Source organism: Arachis stenosperma, chromosome 2 (assembly GCF_014773155.1).
Source record: "Arachis stenosperma cultivar V10309 chromosome 2, arast.V10309.gnm1.PFL2, whole genome shotgun sequence".
Lineage (NCBI taxonomy): Eukaryota > Viridiplantae > Streptophyta > Magnoliopsida > Fabales > Fabaceae > Arachis > Arachis stenosperma.
This window is the reverse complement of record NC_080378.1, coordinates 59,699,657-59,710,792: the sequence shown is the minus strand read 5'-3', so window position 1 is coordinate 59,710,792 and position 11,136 is coordinate 59,699,657.

Sequence of the window (11,136 nt, the reverse complement as noted above, 5' to 3'; positions counted from 1 at the left end):
TACGTTGCTGTTTGTGTTTTTCCTTATTTTCTTCATGTTTTCTCCCTTGTACATGCTTTCTTCCACTTTTGGCCATCCATTCTTGCCTTCAAGGCCTGAAATCACTCACAAACTATATCACGGCATCGAATGACATAAAAGTGAAATTAATTTACTCTATTAAAGCACAAAATTGCATGTTTTCTCATTTAGGTTCAAATTAGGGATCAAACATAAAAGTATGCTATTTGGGTGCTTAAGTTTGAGTTCATGTGCTAGAATCCATCCAAATTGAGTCAAAATATACCATCAAATATGGACTCATCAATTTTCTCGCACTTAGACAATAGCATGTCCTCATGCTAAACCAACAAGGAAAATGATCTAAAGGGGTAATCAACTTATTAAATGCAACTATCTATATGCATGCAAGTATGTAAATACTATCTATATCTATACATCTATCTATAGTATTTATATGAAATTGGTGAAAACAAACAATCAAATACCCAAGCAAGTATAGACAATTAGGGCAAAGCAAGGAAATAATCCAATGCAACCAAAATCTAAAGAATTGATCCAATTTATTAAAGCGAAGCAACTTTCAAGAATGCCTGATAAGAAGCACGGAAACATAGAGTTGAGTAATTGAACCCTCACTAGGTGTGTATACTCTTTGATCACTCGGTGTTTAGGGTTGTAATCACTCAAATCTCTTCTAATTATGCTTTCAAGGAATTGCTTTTCGTCTAACAATCAACAATCAAGTGATGCGTGAATGCAATTATCATGAGGACTTCATACGGTTGCAATGGGGTTAGGGTAAAAGTGGGATATATATGGCTAAGTGGACTAAAATGGTTGAATCCTTGATTAGTTTAAGTCTCCACATCAACCTTTATTAACCAAATCAAAACAAAAGGCAATCCTAACCTTCCATCATTTCCAATTCACTAACATTCATGTATGCTTTTCACAAAGACACCCCGTATGCAATTTTCTATTCATTTATTTACTCTTCAGGGTGACTTTGCATCCCTTTTTATGATGAAGAGTTTTTTTTTTTTTTTTGAAATGGAATTGTATATGGTTAAGTAATTCATACATGAATATTCCCATTTTCCAAGATTTTCAACAAATACCCAAAAGTGATATTTTCAATCACTACCAATACTTCCCAATATTTCCCCACACTTAAATGAAACACATTTCTCCAACCCAAGCTAATCAAGGATACAATCTAAGGTTATTCATGGTTTTTCGCTTATGGTTGTGATGTGGTGATATTAAGAACAATGGGGTTGATAAAGCTCAAAAGGGGTTAATGATGGTAAATGCGAAGGGTAGGCTATATGGGAAAAGTAAGCTTTAAACAAATATGGCCTCAATCATGCTCAATGCAATTCAAAACATCAATCATTGGAAATAAAGAATCAAGCAAAACCAAGATCACAATCATAGAAGGAGATATAAAACACAATGAACAAAATTAGTGGTTAAAAATGTGTAACCACTCATTAAAGCTCAAAAACTCACAAGGTAATTGTTCTATACTCTTCTATGTTCCACAAAAATTCATTCAAGAAAGTTTAAAAATAGTTTTCTAATCAATTCAATAGAATGCCCAAAATTGTTGGAAAGTTATGTTATTTTTCACCAAAATTATTCCTATATATGTATGTATGTATGTTGTGATGGATGCAAAATTTTTCAAAATTTCCTAGTTCTTCACCTAATTTTCAATAAGCGAAAAAGTAACATGAACAATTAGGATCAAGATAAACTTGGCATAAGCTATTCACAACATCCAATCACAATCTATATCTATACTATGTACCATGCAATATCAAATGCAATATGTAAATATAAACCAATATAAAAGTGCAATACTAGATATAACTATAAGTAACTGATATATATACCCAAGCAAAAGTGCATAAGTCAAAGTACTAAAAAAATATCCACAAAAGCATCATAAAGACAAAAAATAACTAAATGAAAGTGTTTAGGAGAGAATGTTTACACCCAAAATATCGCAGATCCTCCCCCACACTTAAGTCATGCACTGTCCTCAATGCCCAAAATAGTCAATCAGGAGGGGGGAATCAATCATGAGAAGTTCCACCGTCAGATGGTGGTGGGTGATGATGCTGCTGGTAAACAATGATGGCACTAGATGGCTGTGTGGTGGTCTCAGCTGTCGGCTGCTCAACTATCAACTCGGCTCCAACTACCAGCTCCTCAACTCTAGGCTCTTCGGCTCTATGCTCCTCAGGTCTCCGCTCAGGTATCTGGACTGCCTGGCCAGCTTCAGCTGTTGGCTCCTCAAATGCAGGCTCCTCGGCCTCAGGCTCTGGTGTATCTAGAGGAGGTGGCCCAGCTGTCAAACTTCGCCACTATCTACTAGAAGTGGCGAGTGTTGCAGTGCAGAGTCTGCAAGATCTCCCGACCCATCTCATAGGGCATCTGGAGTCGGGGTACGGGTGTGTGTGCTGAAGGAGGTGCTGAAGGCTCTGCTGCGGCTGAGGTAGGCTCAGAGGTCTTCCTCTTCTTCGGAAGCGGTCCTTCATAGTCTCCGTATGGCAGAAAGGGCTGCTTACTATTGTAGACAAACGTCCGGTCTGTTGGACGTCTTTCTACACCAGATAAGGCTGCAAATCTGGTGATCAATGATGGAAAGGGAATGTTAAATTTCAGCTGTTGGTTCACCTTCTTCATCGACTCTCTGATAAAGGGAAGAACAGAGATTCTCTTCCCTTCCAGAATAGCCCAAAGTAACACTGCCACCTGGACTCTGATATGCGTGGCATGCGTGCTCGGAAGAATGTAGTCGGCGATGATCTGCTGCTAGATCCTTACCTCTGGGTTGAGGCAGTGCACGCAATGCTTAACAGAACCGTATTGTCTCCTTTACTGTACTCCCATCTAGCTTCAGGCTGGCCTATCTTCTCCAGTACTACATCCAAGGAAATCTTGCCCGTTGAGACGTCCCTCATTACTTGAGTGTAAGCGTCGCGAGCCGGAGGAATATGCAGAATATCCAAGAGGGCCTCTAAAGCAGTATCAGAGGTGTCCAAGGTGACACCTCTTAGAAAAATAGTTTTGGCATCCCTCTTTAGGAGATTTGCATAAAATTCCTTTACATGGTGTTCATTTACTTCCACCAGGTTGGATTTTACGAATCCCCAATGATAAAAATAAACAAGATCGCATCCGCATATTTCTCAGGCAGGTTTAGCTTTCTCTCATAATGAAAGGCACATTTTTCTAATTTCTTATATTGCTCTTGGGCTTCAGAGTTAATGAACGTGTCTGGTTGGTCACTTAGGGGCGCGGGAGTAGGAGACCCAAAGGGTTGGCTTTTTCCTTCCTCTTGCGAGTCATCCTGAAGAAGGAAAAATAGAATACAATTCAGGAGAACAGATAAAAGTCACGAAAATTTAGAGGAGATAATCAAACAATTAATTAAGAGCCAGTGAGGTAAACAGATACTAAATCAAGGGGAAAACATGTATGCAACAGTGAAATAGTCAAAGAAAGAAACATGTTTTCCCAAATCAAGCAACCTAACTAGCAAATGGATGAGTGAACAAACAATGAAAGCATATACATGACTTAGGTGCATCATGTAAGTGAATTGAACTAAAAGAAATCGATTTATTGCGATTGTGCCTTGAGGATTGAAAAATTTTGTAAAAATTGACACAAAACGGCAATGATCAATTTGACAATTTAAAGCACCTGCTTATTCATGGAACAAAGTGGTAAAATGGTCACATAGTCAAACCTTGTTCCCAAAAGCAATGTCAGTTGAAATCAGATTCATTGCTCAAAAAGATGTACAAGGGACAAGTAATTGTACATGATCATTTATAGTCAAGAACACATGAATAAGCAGTTAGTCAGTTCACCAAACAAACATTATATGTACTACTGCAAAAAGCACCAAACAGATTTCAAAATTGGAAGTTTAATGCTAGTTTGGTGTGTGAGAAAAAAGGAATGGGTAGTCACATATAATGCAGTGAATCAGCATGCTATGCACTTAAAGGTACCAAACAGAATAATCAATACTATCAAATTCAATCCAATTTTGTCTCGAGAACAAAATCAGCAATGAAGTGCATAGTTGGTAGGCTGAAAATGCTATGCACATCAACAATTGACATTAAACAAGATAATTGCATAGGTAATGTGAAGTTCAGTTTGATGTTTCAGCAAAACACAGAGTGCATAACCACATCATCTCAGGCAGCATTTACATTCAACAGAAGACATGCACAATTAGAGAGTAACAAGGCCAAATGGAAGGAAATTTAAAATCCAAGATGATTGATAAACCACTATTTTATGGTTTATCTTGTGCTCAATTGAGTGGTTTTTATCTACTCTTTACCCACTTATTCATACTATTTGCATGGTTTTATATTTCCTTCCTGATTATGTGCTTTGATTGAAAACATGCTTCTTTGGACTTATATTTGCTTATTATTAATCCTCTCTTATCACCATTAGATGCTTTGATATGTGTGTTAAGTGATTTTAGAGATTACAGGGCAAGAATGGCTTGGAGGATGGAAAGGAAGCATGCAAAAGTGGAAGGAATACAAGAAGTTGGAGAAACTGCTAAGCTGTCCAGCCTGACCTCTTCGCACTCAAACAGCTATAACTTTAGCTACAAAGGTCCAAACGACGCGGTTCTAGTTGCGTTGGAAAGCTAACGTCCGGGGCTTCGATTTGATATATAATTTGCTATAGTTGCCCCGACGCCAGGCGACACGAACGTGTGACCTGGCCAACACCCAATCCGCGACCTGTACGGACCAGAAAGCACTGGAAGTGATTTCTGGGCTGTTTCTGACCCAGTTTTCGGCTCAGAGAACACAGATTAGAGGCTATAAAGTGGGGGAATGCATCCATTCATAAGGATGCCATTCATAGTTCTCTTTCTATTATTTTAGATGTAGTTTTCAGAGGGAGAGAGGTTTTCTCCTCTCTCTCTTAGGATTTAGGATTTCTCTTAGTTTTAGGAGTGACTCTCAATCCCAGGTTCTTTATTTTTATTTATCCCAATTTAATTTATGAACTCTTTCATGTTACAGATTACTCTTTTAAATTAATGTTATTTGAGATATTTCAGATTGATGATTGCTGTCTTTTATTTATATAAATAATTTGGATTTTCCTATTGCCCAATTGGCTTATGAATATTGTTAGTTTTAGATTTTACTGCTTTGAATGAATTAAAGGTATTTCAGATATTTATGATTTTAATTTAGCTTTTTACATTCTTGGCTTTGGTTAAATAATTGGTGACTCTAGAGTTATCAAACTCATTGTTGATTGAAAATTGGAATTAATTCATCCACTTAACTTACCTTCATAGTTAGAGGTTAACAAAGTGGGAGAAAAATTCAATTCTCATCACAATTGATAAGGATAACTAGGAAAGGACCTCCAGTTCTTATACCTTGCCAAGAGTTTAGTTTATAGTTATTTATTTATTTTTCTTATTATTTTTTGTGCAACATACTGCCCAACTAACCTTTTACCTTGATCCAAAACCCCAAACACACTTTTTCATAACCAATAATAAGAACATACCTTCCTGCAATTCCTTGAGAAGACGACCCGAGGTTCAATACTCGGTTATCAATTTTAAAAAAGGGGTTTGTTACTTGTGACAACCAAAACGTTTGTACGAAGGGATTTCTGTAGGTTTAGAGACTATATCTACAACGCAACTGTTTTTATGACATTCTTTACTGGCAAAAATCTCAACGTCAAAATGGCGCCGTTGCCAGGAATTGCAAACGTGTGCCTTATTATTGGTTATTGTAAATAATTTTCAAAAAAAATATTTATCTTTTTTTTTAAATTTTATCTTTTTCAAAATATTTTCTTTTTGTTGATTCTTATTTTTATTTTGTCCCACTACTATGAACTCTCACCCATTTGGCTATGAGTCTGGTTCCAATAATGTTGCAGGAAGAAGAAATTACAATGAGAATAGGCATTAAGGTTGGAACAATCAAAGATGGGAGGAGCCACAAGGATTTGATCAACCCTCATGGCAACAACCACCTCCAATGGACTATCAACAACCACCACCATATGCCTATGAAACCTTTCCTCAACATAACTTTGGACCACCACACTCACAAGCCCCTTTCCGCCATTCACCTCCATATAACCCTAACTCTCAACCACCATACCAACCACCTTATGAGCCATATGAACCATATATAGAACCACCCCAATTCCAACCCAATTACTCACAAAAACCACCACTTCAATATTCACCATCTCCATATCCATCAATCCAAGAGCATTATGATCCTACTTATGAAAACCGAGTGAATCAAGAGGCAAAGGATCGTCTCGAGGAAACAATGGATCGATTTTAGGCAACCACTCAACAACTGGGGCAAGTATTAATTCAATGGGCTTCTAGACGCTTAAATACACAAGGATCAGCCACAGCTCCATGTGGACAGTCTAGTAAAGAGCATAGTATAAAGGAGATACCAAAAACCCCAGTGAACAAGACAGAGAATGAATTCGTACTAGAACAAGTAGAAGAAGCTGTCATTGTTCAAGAAGAAGAAGAAGTGGTTGAAGACTTAGGAGATGCAGAACCTCCACGGGAAAGTCAAGACATCGAGCCTCCTTCCAAGACAGTTGAAATTGATGCTGAGGAGGGTGTACAACTTCCAATGCATATCACAGTAGAAGACTTGGAAGAGGTTGATCAAGTGATGGAGATTCAAGAAGAAGAAGCACAACCTCCCATGCCCTTGGAAAGCAATGAAAAGGAGATTGAATTGAAAGAGAGCTACCAAGAGGAAGAGGTTGAAAATGAAAAAGTTTGCAAAGAGGTGGTAATTATCAGAGAAGAGCACAAGGGAGTGGAGCTTGCAATTTCATTAAAGATACCTCCCCCTAAGTCGCCATCATCCTTCACAACATTCAAGTGGGTAAAATTCATATCCCATAGCTTTCTAATCCCACTTGAATATGGGCTACTGGAGACGAATGGTCAACTTAGAGCTCTTTGTGGCATTCAGAGTAAAAGGAAGATGGTCAGTGGTAAGAATTATCTTGCAAGGTTCATTATGGTTGGAAGCTTTAAGCTTAACTGTAAAGGTTGGTATAGAGCTCAACTGAATGGGTCTAGGAAGTTGTTTGGCCGCTTTAGTGAGAATTCAGATTGCTTGCCACCCGGAGGGAACAATATTGCTCAACCAAAAGACGGGTGCAAGGGCAAGGTCTGGGACCCCGGAATCCATTCTACAATCACCACTCTTGGGGCCTGGTCACTTGCTTTAACTTACTAGAAGGCTTTCTGCGCCTAGTTTGGGACCCCGGAGGACACTGCAATCATAAACATTGGTGGAGATTCCTGGATCAGTACAAGCATAAACCACCATAGCAGGAAGCTCATCAAATGTCCAACTTAAGGACTATAACTAAAAGTGCTGGGTGGGAGACAACCCACTGATGAGCGGATAATTTATACGCTTTTTGGCATTGTTTTTAGGTAGTTTTTAGTAAGTTCAAGCTACTTTTAGGGATGTTTTCACTAGTTTTTATGTTAAATTCACATTTCTGGACTTTACTATGAGTTTGTGTGTTTTTCTGTGATTTCAGGTAAATTCTGACTGAAATTGAGGGATTTGAGCAAAACTCTGAAAAAGGCTGACAAAAGGACTGCTGATGCTGTTAGAATCTGACCTCCCTGCACTCGAAATGGATTTTCTGGAGCTACAGAACTCCAATTGGCGCGCTCTCAACGGCGTTGGAAAGTAGACATCCAGGGCTTTCCAGCAATATATAATAGTCCATACTTTATTCGGAAATTGACGACGTAACTTGGCGTTGAACGCCAAGTTCATGCTGCTGTCTGGAGTTAAACGCCAGAAAAACGTCATGATCCGGAGTTGAACGCCCAAAACACGTCATAACTCGGAGTTCAACTTCAAGAGAAGCCTCAGCTCGTGGATTGATCAAGCTCAGCCCAAGCATACACCAAGTGGGCCCCGGAAGTGGATTTATGCATCAATTACTTACTTATGTAAACCCTAGTAGCTAGTCTAGTATATATAGGACCTCTTACTATTGTATTAGACATCTTTGGTCTCAGTTTTGTTTTATTCTTCATCTTAAGAGGCTATTGATCACATTTAGGGGGCTGGCCATTCGGCCATGCCTGAACCTTTTACTTATGTATTTTCAACGGTGGAGTTTCTACACACCATAGATTAAGGGTGTGGAGCTCTGCTGTACCTCAAGTTTCAATACAATTACTATTACTTTCTATTCAATTCTCTTTTATTCTTATTCCAAGATATTCATTCGCACCCAAGAACATGATGAATGTGATGATTAGATAACCCTCATTATCATTCTCGCTTATGAACGCACGTGATTGACAACCACTTCCGTTCTACATGCAACAGAGCTTGAATGCGTATCTCTTAGATTCCCCAACAGAATCTTCGTGGTATAAGTTAGATAGATGGCGGCATTCATGAGGATCCGGAAAGTCTAAACCTTGTCTATGGTATTCCGAGTAGGATTCTGGGATTGAATGACTGTGACGAGCTTCAAACTCCTGAAGGCTGGGCGTGATGACAAGCGCAAAAGAATCAAGGGATTCTATTCCAACCTGATTGAGAACTGACAGATGATTAGCCATGCGAGTGATAGCCGCAGAGGACCATTTTCACTGAGAGGATGGGATGTAGCCATTGACAACGGTGATGCCCTACATACAGCTTGCCATGGAAAGGAGTAAGAAGGATTGGATGAAAGCAATAAGAAAGTAGAGATTCAAGAGGAGCACAGCATCTTCATACACTTATCTGAAATTCCCACTATTAATTTACATAAGTATTTCTATCCCTTTTATTTTCTTTTTATTATTAATATTCGAAATTCTATAAACCAATTTAATCTGCCTAACTGAGATTTACAAGGTGACCATAGCTTGCTTCATACCAACAATCTCTGTGGGATCGACCCTTACTCACGTAAGGTTTATTACTTGGACGACCCAGTATACTTGCTGGTTAGTTGAACGGAGTTGTGGATTCAACCAGTGCCATAATAAAAGACTTCATCTCAAAATAGTTGGAACATGGATCACAATTTTGTCCACCAAGTTTTTGGCGCCGTTGCCGGGGATTGTTCGAGTATGGACAACTGACGGTTCATCTTGTTGCTCAGATTAGGTAATTTTCTTTTCAAAAATCTTTTTCAAAATTTTTCTTTTTATTTTTCGTTTTTCTAATAATGTTTTTTCGAAAAAATAATAAAAATACAAAAAATTAGAAAATCATAAAAATAAAAAAAATATTTTGTGTTTCTTATTTAAGTCTTGAGTCAATTTTTAAGTTTGGTGTCTATTGCATACTTTAAAATTTTTCTTGCATTTTTTCGAAAATCTCATGCATTCATGGTGTTCTTCATGATCTTCAAGTTGTTCTTGGTAAGTCTTCTTGTTTGATCTTGATGTTTTCTTGTTTTGTGTTGTTTGTTGTTTTTCATGTGCATTTTTGCATTCATATTTTTCATGCATTAAAGATTTCTAAGTTTGGTGTCTTGCATGTTTTCTTTGCATAAAAATTTTTCAAAATTATGTTCTTGATGTTCATCATGATCTTCAAAGTGTTCTTGGTGTTCATCTTGACATTCATAGCATTCTTGCATGCATTCATTATTTTGATCTAAAAATTTCATGCATTGAGTATTTTTGTTGTTTTTCTCTCTCATAATTAAAAATTCAAAAAAATCAAAAAATATCTTTTCCTTATTTCCCTCCAAATTTTCAAAAATTTGGGTTGACTTGGTCAAAAATTTTTTAAAATTAGTTGTTTCTTACAAGTCAAGTCAAAAATTTCAATTTTAAAAATCTTATCTTTTTAAAATCTTTTTCAAAAATCATATCTTTTTCATTTTGTTTCTATTTTTCGGAAATTTAAAAAAAAAACAATTTATTTTTCAAAATATTTTCCTTATCTTTATATCATATTTTCGAAAACTCACTAATAATTAATGTGATTGGTTCAAAAATTTGAAGTTTGTTACTTTCTTGTTAAGAAAGGTTCAATCTTTAAGTTCTAGAATCTTATCTTGTAGTTTCTTGTTAGTGAAGTAAATAATTTCAAAATTTTTGAATTAAATCTTTTTATCTTTTATTTGATCTTTTTCAAAAATTTTATCTTTTTCAAAATTTGATTTCAAAATATCTTATCTAACTTCTTATCTTCTTATCTTTTTCAATTTTGATTTCAAATCTTTTTCAATCAACTAACTAACTTTTTGTTTGTTTCTTATCTTTTTCAAAACCACCTAACTACTTTTCCCTCTTCAATTTTCGAAAATATCTCCCTCTCTTTTCAAAAAAAAAAAATTTCTTTTCAATTAATTAATTATTTCAAATTTTAATTTGAATTACATTTATCTCTAATTTTCGAAAATCACTAACCCCTTTTCAAAAATTATTTTCGAAATATCCCTCCTCTTTTCTTCTTCTATTTAATTATGTAATTACTAACACTTCTCTTCACCCCTCTTCATCCAAAAATCCGAACCCTCTTCTTCATTCTTCTACCCCTTTCTTTTTCTACTAACATAAAGGAATCACTATACTGTGACATAGAGGATTCCCCTTTCTTTTCTTGTTTTCTTCTCTTTCATATGAGCAGGAACAAGGATAAAGGCACTCTTGTTGAAATTGATCCAGAACCTGAAAGGACTCTGAAGAGAAAATTAAGAGAAGCTAAATTACAACAATCCAGAAACAACCTTTTAGAAATTTTCGAACAAGAGAAGGAGATGGCAGCCGAAAATAATAATAATAATGCAAGGAGAATGCTTGGTAACTTCACAAAACCAACATCCAAGTTTGATGGAAGAAGCATCTCCATTCCTGCCATTGGAGCCAACAACTTTGAGCTGAAACCTCAGCTAGTTGCTTTAATGCAACAAAACTGCAAGTTTTATGGACTTCCATCTGAAGATCCCTATCAGTTCTTAACTGAGTTCTTGCAGATCTGTGAGACTGTAAAGACGAATGGAGTTGATCCTGAAGTCTACAGACTCATGCTTTTCCCTTTTGCTGTAAGAGACAGAGCTAGAATATGGTTGGATTCA